Genomic DNA, 9,888 nt, shown 5'->3' with positions numbered 1-9,888 from the left:
CAATGAATTCGTCTCTGCGCATTGAAATGATAACGTAAACCTTGTCGGTTTTCGATTCAGATATATGTCTTCGTAATTATAGAATCATTGACATTACTGCTGACCGCTAATCTTTATGGGCAGTGGCGTGAGAGCATATGCTGCCGCCCCTGGCTTTCGTTGAAAATGCCGCCCCGCAGCAAATGTTGAAATAGTTTCATGTCCCAGCAATCTTTTCAATAAATATAATTACAAATAATATGCCGTGTTTCAAAAGTTCTATGTTGCTTGGGAAAGAAGCCTCGCTGTCTCAGTGTCAAGGCCAAAATTAATGAAAAAAGGAGAAAAATGTATTAGGCAAATAAAAGATCACTAGCGGCCTCCTAATTGAACATTTTGAGCTTTTACCAAATCAAAATCAGCGCTAATATCTTCAAAATCAAGTTTTTGAACATAGTCTCTTTCTATAGAATGAATCGATGGAGGTGATAGCCGAACAAGATTCATGGTAGTACGTATTGTTACGACTTCATCATTTTGAGCTTTGAGAAACTACTTTCATCGCTCGCAATTGAAACACCAACGGTAAGACAATGTTTCGGACACAAGCTTAACTATGGTGTTGAATCAAGTAGCTGCGTGATTAAGCTGACTGTAAAACATCAAACTCTGTTGCATTACGATCAGACGTGGTTTCATAGATTTTGGCCAGCCTCCTAAATCTTCCAATATCCACAGCCAACTTCACAAAGTCAATCGCTCCGTGCTGTGTGCACTGTGCAGCCCCGTTTTGCCGGTCCCTGAGTAGATCCAGAACCGCCAAGTGGCTGGTACGCCACCACCTGCGGAAGTTGCTAATTTTAGTATAGCTCTAAAATTACAGATCGAGGTGCCGGTGGTATCTGAATGGGGTGCCATTTGGACTGCCTCAAAATAATGAGCTTAGCTTGAACCCGCGGATTGTTTTTGGAAAGACTCTGACGACTGTCGCATTCCGACCTAAAATTCGTCACCAGGAATTGGAATACGACGCAACAACAACTTCATACATTGCTGCCACCTAATATAAAGCGCATTACATCTGAACTCAGCGATTATATGGAATCGCGGTACTTGTAGTAATACAGTGCGATTTTACAGGGGTGCTGATGCCCTGTTCAGAATTACACTGACGTTTCCGAAATAAGAGAGATGGTAGCTTGCAAATTGTCCCGCTCTGCAGTTCGGGTTTCTGATTTACGATCACTCGTATGTATGTATTTCCTGCTCCATAAGCAAAATCTCTTGTCCCTTACAAACATTAAAGATGCATGATCAAAGGCAATGGTAAGGCTGTGGAAAATAATTGCTTAACACATTTCTATAGCTACATTATATTTTGCACAATTGTAACTCTTAATTACGAATATTGGCGTGTTTAACTATCAGTTCCGCACTATTTTCTACCGTTCTTCGGACTGTTGTATGAGTGCTGGGGTAGCGCGAAGGTACGACATCCCTTTATATTTATATACAGATCGTATACACATGGGATCATACAATATACAGATACATGCATGAGGGGGGGGGGATAACGTCCACGAATATATTGGGAAGTTTATTGGGTATTGTTTTCTATGAATTCGCCGACAATTCCATTTTTACATTGTCAGGTAGCCCATAACAACATTACTATGAAATAGCGCTGCGCAAAACATTTGTATTTTATTTACAAACAGTCAAACAGTGATTCACCTTTAATGTATGAGAAACTGGAGGTGAGATTGATCATAACTATATTTATACTAGGGATGTGATGACGATACGATGGATATTTGATAGAACATATTCCTTTCGAAAGAATAGAATAGCGGCCGCTTATCATTAAGATAATCTTTATCTGCGCCCCACATCGGCGATTCCGGTATACAGTCACGGCATCTGCAAAACCCCTGAATGCCGAGCTCAAGCATTCAAGCCCAGACTGGGTAGGGTTACGACATTTTGAGATCCGAGAAAGAGGACACTTTTTACAAGTGATAATAACAGACATCAAACGGAAGATCTTTACGGAAATTGGACATTTTTCTAACAGCTGCTATTTCCACGGTTACGTTCCGTCGGGTTGGCCCTTTTTTCTTTTTTTAGTTAACATTCGTGCCAATTTTGTGCAGAGTTTATGAAGTCAGTCTTGCCTGTTTCTCCGACGTTTCACTAATTTTAGTTGCATCCACGTCATCGCCTAACACTCACGGTAATAAGAGAGGGCGATTTGCGAAAAAAGAGGACATTTGGGAGTCCTCGTAGGACATTTCGGTTTTCTTGAAAATAGAGGATACAGGTAAATGTCAAAACTCATCACTTTTACATATCTAGCATCCAACACGACAGAATGAACATGCTTCAGGGTCATTATATTGCCATATCTACTAAGAGCCGCACAGGTGCAGGAAAAAACGTGCGAGATCAGGAGGATTAAAGAATCAACCTTTTTCGTGCTTGATGGGTGACTGCCATTGACACCACCTGCATCGTTCCTATTCATTGACCGACTTGAAATTACTTGGAATTTGAGAAGCCTTGACACCTTAAAATCCGTGCAGTGGCGCTGCTGAGTTATCTGATGTTGTTCTCCTAATACGGACAGAACAGTAGCGTCGCAGCAATAACTGCGCAATTGATGAGAACGCGAACAGGACCACAATTGTTTCGTTAATCAACAGAAAGTAGAATACGGCAGGGCCGGGCAACATACGGTCCACGACGGGATTTTGCACGGCCCGCAAGACGGTTCAGGTTTTACATGATTATGTGGCCCACTACTTGCTTATAGGTCAAATTGTAGTGGCCGTAGGTTTTTCTTTAGTTCATTGTTTTCTCTATGTTGTGCGTTTAGGCGTCCCTCAAGGAATCCAAGTTTTTCAACCTGAGAAAAATGGTAATGAAGCAACTTGTTCTAATCGGTTCGACATGCATTCGCGAGCAAATATTCTCGACCACGAACATTACCAGGACAAAGCTGCGTTACAATTGAACTTATGTTCACGTGCAGTATTTACCAAGGGTTTCTACGTCCGACTTACATGCATTGCATATGCATAACTTATTGACTTTGATCCACCACAGATGTCTTATTGACTTCAACAGCTATTGAAGTACATTTATTAGATCTATAGAATACTGTTTTTAGTCTCTGTGCTTTAAGCTTGGTGTTTAGATTGAATACGGTGTATTGCTCGTATAGTCGGATAAATCAGTGATTATTGTATGGACACAGGGTCTAGCCCGCCATGTACCTAATTTTCCCATATCAGGCCCGCCGACTCGAGACGTTGTCCGTCCCTGATTTTAAGGCATAGGCCTGTATTATTTCAAGTCTTTCCTCGTGGTTCGCGACATTTAGTGTCACCATGGATTTCTATTGGAATGGGTATGGATGACTGTGGCTATCCCCTCACAAGATATAAAAAATACAAATAAAAACTACGCGTAATTTACAGAAAAGAGTGCAACCTTATTCGTGATTACGAGAGAAGAGCCTATTGTTAGCATCGCATGAATAAGCATATGCAGCGCCATTACGGGTGTACGGCGTGTACGTACAACCGCTAGTGTAATGTATAATACAACAGGTCACATTTGAAGTGACATGGTGAAAAGAAACACTCGCAGTTGTACGCGCCATTTTCATTTGTATATACATACAAACGATTATTACCAATGGGTTGCGGTTTCGAGTCCGACCGAGGTCGACTCCAAGAGGTTTATCTAGGCTCCTCCTCGCCACCTCATCTGTGTGAGCGGTGTCTTATAAAAAGCGTAGAAGGGGGCCGTGCTGCAAGTCGGCATTTACGGAATAAAAATGAAGGTAATTGGCCTGGTGTAAATAACCATAGTAGTCGACCAACACCATGAATACTACAGACAACAACAACAAACGATTATTGAGTGACCATTATGCACATTACGACGCCAGATATTTCGGATTAAAGTGACCTCGTCATCTACTCTGCTGCTTGGCTTACTTGAAGCAATACAAAAACGACAGTCCAGTTTAAAACCATCATAATGGCCTTGGCTGACGGTATTATATCATTACAATCATGCATCTATATTTATTCAGTAGTATTATCGCTTGTGTGAGACTGGCTAAATTTCAACCAATAAATTTGAATCCATCCCGACCTATATGTGACATGGTAAATATAATCTACGAATTCCAATAATTCGAGACATAATTTTAATAATGATGTAGTTACTGTCAGCACGCTTCTTCAAAAGTCAATTGGTATATTTGCACCCCACGCAAGGCAGCCTGCACGAATTACAAGAGACGTAGGCGCACATAGGCCTGAAGACATACATGTATTGTTCCTTCAGTAGAATGACCGAGTAGTCAAGTTTGTGTACCGATATTAGATAATAAATTTCTCTAACGCGTCCAAACCATATTTATCCTGAAGTTGGCGCTACATATATAGCCGATATACAGATTTGCAATCAATAAACGTCGATTACATTGAATTGTACGCCATGTTCAGTATGGAGTCCACGCCAGAGGCAGCATTCTTTGCAACTTACATGAAATATAGTTTCCTTAGGGTTTTGAAATGTCATGCCACCACTTATTACAAGTTTGACGCGGTCTACCGCTGTACATTGGATCCTGAGCAAGAAGCCAGATTCCCGGGGCCGTGCATATGCAACGGAGCTGGAGCTGGAGGCGGAGATCTATGTGAAGTTGAAACGGAGCCGAGAGAGCGAGAGCGGGAGATTGAGCCTGTTGTTTTGAAAGTAACCTCGGCTCCGTGTATTTCATAAGATGATATGCAACTACTGTTGAATTGGACTGAATTCACTTTAATTACTAGAAATCCTGCTCAAATTTAGGAATTTTTATTGCCTTATTAGTAGCATTTTTTCTAATTAACCACGTTGCTTGGGATTTGACAATGGAGCAGTCACATGTTCATAGCTACAACCGAAGGTACTAACTACTGACTGACTCCTTTGATAGTTTACACTCGGTGATTTTATGGAGTCGGTGCTGAAGCTGGGGCCGGACCACTCGTATCAAAGGGCCGCAGACAAGGGGCTGGAGCTAAGTTATGATGAAAATTAGCTCTGGCTTTGGAGATGAAGCAACTTACTATTTATGCTTGCTTGAAATTGTGTCGAAATCACAAAATCGAAGACGACTTGACCTGACTCAAGTAACTTTAAAAATTTGCGAGACTTCACTATAGTGAATCGATTTGAAGTTCAAAATTAAATGACTTGACTCGAGTCGAAATTTGCACTGACTCGAAATGGCTTGCGAGTCATGCTAGTGACTTGACCTCAGCATTGCCCATCAGTCAATTGCATTTGAAAGTTTTAGAATTACATAAAGTCATCGGGAATAGCACAGAATGATTGATGCCGATGACGCCAAGTTCCATTTACGAAGTTATATTCGTGTCACCGTCGTACATGGTGTGCATGTGCAATGTGCATCGTCTTTCATGTCATCACTATTCACGACATGAAATATGACTATGACTATCTATTGAACGAAATGGTCCACAGTAAGCAGTTCGGCTTAAAACATAGAAATGGACGTGTAAGTAGTTAGAAATCGTTCCCATTTGATTTAGTAGTGGCTGCGTATAAATACCATTTGCATAATTCAAAAAGGGGGAGCTGTATTTCGTTAATGACGACCACCGAATATGATATGTAGGCTTGAGTTACCGCCATAGTCCCCAACCAATATGCAATTTATGAAACTGTTTGTATCGACCAATTTTCGGAAATAAATATAAAGTAGACTGTTTGTAGGGATGTTAATTCAAATTGCATTTTTATTCACGCTTTGCGCGATTTAAAGGGACTAGAATTCATGATTTTGAATTGGGAACCCTATATCCAGTAAGAAAAACGCATAATTTACAGAAATAAGTGAAATTTTATCTGCAATTTTGAGAGAACGGTATGTTCCTAGTATAGCCCAGAGGTGGTAAAAGTAGTCAAGAAAGCTACTCAAGTAGAAGTAGAAGTAGCGACGAATAATCTACTCAAGTACGAGTAGAAGTACTTCTTCCATGAGCAACCTAAAACTACTTGAAATAGAAGTAGAATTGACTGACTTTAAAAGTACTCAAGTAAGTAAGTAGTTGTGAAAACGATCCTAATTCGTTCACATGGATTGTAAAAATGTGCAAATTGAGCTATGCGAAAGGTGCCTAGCTTGATTCATATTGATGCATACCAGTAGGTCTCCAATTTTCGATAGCATGTAAGCCTTCGTCCACATCATGGGATGAAAATGATAGTATTGATATGGAAATATACTAATTCTCTGTTTACTCAAACAGCACGTTTTAGAAAATATCATGGTACTGCGCACTCCCCCATATGATAAGGCCTGTAGTTTAGTCGAAGAGCAATACGGAGATGTTGTGTTGGATACGGTGTAAACGCTTTGTGCGATTAGTAAACGTTAATAAAAAATATGGTGGACCGTAAGCTATATTGTGTAGCTATATTTCTGGAAATTGAAGACATTACTACACTTGTTTTTATGCTTCAACATGTACGTTTTTCAGACAAAAGAACTGATATAGGCCTAAATTAGAAATCAAAATAAATGGTACTGGGAATTGAAAGTGAAATCTAAATCTAAAAACGAGACATGTATCTAACGTCTTTAGTCCAGAAAGTTACGAAGGTTGGTATGCTAAAACAGCTCTAAAACTAAAAAAGTCAGAGTCCACTTTTCCAGATTAGGACACGCCATGGACAGCTTGATTACAATATAATAAGTAGATGCTAGATTGCGAAACATCAGTTTCAAACGTTATGATAAGCCATATATACTGTGATGAAATACTTGATATGGCGAAGGGCGACAATGCGGTGTGAACGGAACCACGCCAAACCGCCACCCACATTGTATTCACCGACACTTTCGTGAAACCATACTGGTTGCTCCGTATTCACTGCACGCGAAGCGCGACGAAAATTCTGGGCTTAACTCAACTTTTATGAAAATTGAATGTCGATACTCCATGAAAACAGCCCCGAAATTTCTCAGGCTATCTTCCTGATTGGAGGATTAAACTACTTCTACTTGACAAACTGAAAATAGCGAGAAGTAAGTAAGTAGATCACAAAATATTATGAAGTAGAAGTAGAAGTAGTGAAATTCAGATCTACTTGAGTAAGTATCAGAAGTAGAGGAAAACTGCTTGAGTACTTCGAAAAAGTAGAAGTACTTCGTTACTGACCACCTCTGGTATAGCCTAATGCCGTTGTGATGGCTTCGTCTTTCGTTTTGCATCCTGCGGGTCGGTACTTCTAAACATCGGCATTGCGGCTGCCAACCGGCACCACACCGGGACATAGGCCTACCAATACATATGAAGATTTGGCCACCACGTAACTTCGCAAAGTGCACTGCCTGTATCTCCATCAGCTCGGCCACTGAATCTGACCACATGGACTGTCGGATGATCAGAACTTTCTAGTCATATTATATGCATGTACCAGTATTATTGACAAAATTTAATTCTTATGTTAAAGAATTTCTGGCTTTATGCGTTCAGTTGGTACGAAACGCACACTGACTTTTCATAATATTAATACTCGCCATTTTGCTACGTATATTAAACAGATAGAAATAAATAGATAAGTCTCGTGTTAACCGTCAGCTAATTCGGCCCGTTTCCGAATCAAGTAATACACAAGACTTAGCTTGTTACAGCATGTTTGTTTGTGAATAGGTTGTATAACGGGTCGTGATGAAATCACCCGTAGAGAAAAGAGGGGCCTGGATGAGAAGTCCGAGTGATTACCCTGGCACCCCGGTAGGGTCCTAAGACCAGCGTTGTCAAGGGGTTAAATCGATTAAATGTTGTTCAGGATATTGGGATGGATTCTCCCGAACGTTACCGCATGACCCAGCTGGTCGTATGGCAGCAGGCACATCCGTTTCCTTGAGATAACATGAAAACCACAGTGTTGTTTCGTTTTTACCTTTTTTGATAATTTAAGGAACCGTGAGCCATTTAGAAATTGCTGAGAAAACATTGAGTATTTCAAAAAAGGTTTAAGAACCACTGACCTAGAACATGAAAATAAAAGGCCCACTAATGTGTGGAGATAGGCGAGGTTGGTGATGTGTTATACCGTGTTCCGGTAATCTGAAATGCTGTCCGGTATTTACTCAGTTTAAGCTGCTTGTACTTTGATTTTGATACTGCTCCAGTATTGTCGGATAAGGTTGAGATATGCTTTACCCCAGGTGAGGTTCAGCATACCGTATAAAGTGATGTGCGCCGTATTTTATAAATGTGCAATTAAGAACGTCAATTCCCACTCAACAATTTAATGAATTATTCCCTGCTTATTGCGAATCATTTCCGCAGCCATTCTTAGTCGTTATATTTATATCTGTGCATACTGATTTTTGAACCTGGTGGCATTAGAGTAGACTCATTAAACAGATGCCAATGCCTCATGCCTACTAAAATAGTGAACTAGGGATTGACTTGTGACTTAGAACTGCGTGACCTCGGTTTAACATCAGAGATTACGAAATAAAAATATTAGATGGACTCAGCAGTGGTATATTTTCCTATTTTTAAATTTTGTCAACCAATCCATTGACCTGGCTCATTACGGCAACTGTATACGTTCATATACAATGCTTTCCCGCTAATGAACATGACATTTTACGTGCAGAAGTATTTCGAACAAATGTTTATTGTTGGGACAGAAATACTCGTCTGCATCCGATTTCCATCGCTTCTGATATCTCTTTGGTTGGATATTTGGCAGGCAACGCGTGATGGTATCTTCCTGTCATGTAAATATTTATCTGAACACATTAAAACAGCGATTATATCCTTGTGGCATCTCGGGAGCTTCTTTGGGAGTTCTGATTGACATTTTCTGCTATCCGTTTTGCGGTCTGGGAGCGCGTGGCTCTTCTTGTGATACCGGGTATCTTGTTTGTGCCGCATGCACAAGCGTACTTGGATAATAAGATAAATCCGCAGATAGTTACGCATCATCGAATTGGCTGAAGTATCTTTAACGCCTACACGTTCAGAAGCAATTTCCAGGGGATATCACGATCACGAGTAGGGCTGGCAAAATCGAGTACCCGGGTGATTCGATTCGGAATCACGTATTCTGCTTCGAGTCGAGTCAACTAATCGAGTATCACTCATTATGACTTCATAACCGAATACAGTATTTCAAAGTACAAATATGTACCTTTTATGCCACCACAAAGAATATAATGTCCGTTATCTATCACATTAAAGTTACTTTGGTATTTTTTGGGCCATAACGATTTCATTGCACTTGATGACAATGTTGTGGAATGATCATGACTTCAGAAATGTGTTATTCCAAGTAACGTTCGTAGCTTTGTACTATATGTATTGTAAGCTACGGTACGGCCAGTCAATGTTTTAAGGCTTCAACAGTGAAAATTAGTATCGTAACTATAATTCTCGTTGATAAATAAACTTTCAGTGGTGAGGAGCGAATAATTACAGTACTCGAGAAAATCGTCTATTACTACTCGACTCGAATCATTAATATTGATACTCGACCCAGATTCGAGTAATCGAATCATTATGCCCAGCGCTAATCACGAGTGTTCTTCGTGGCCATGGGAGCAATATGTTCAACTCAATTTCACCCTAGCAACGGATAAGACTTACTGCTCATATGATGTGATGCTTGAAAGCCCCAACGAAATGCGGGTTGTTCCATATTAAATGTGCTTGTATTCTTGTTATAACCCTGTTGGACGAGCAATCAAATCTAGTTTCTGCCATGCTAAGAATCTGCGATGTCGCATCATTTCATTACCCCACTGTTATTGAGCCCATGCACTAATTCAGTGAATAATACTATAGGTCTACTTGCCGAGCA

Source organism: Botryllus schlosseri, chromosome 7 (assembly GCF_051294905.1).
Source record: "Botryllus schlosseri isolate E-star chromosome 7, Bs_hap1, whole genome shotgun sequence".
NCBI classification, from domain to species: domain Eukaryota; kingdom Metazoa; phylum Chordata; class Ascidiacea; order Stolidobranchia; family Styelidae; genus Botryllus; species Botryllus schlosseri.
The sequence above is the reverse complement of the archived record's forward strand: the minus strand, read 5'-3'. Positions refer to the sequence as shown.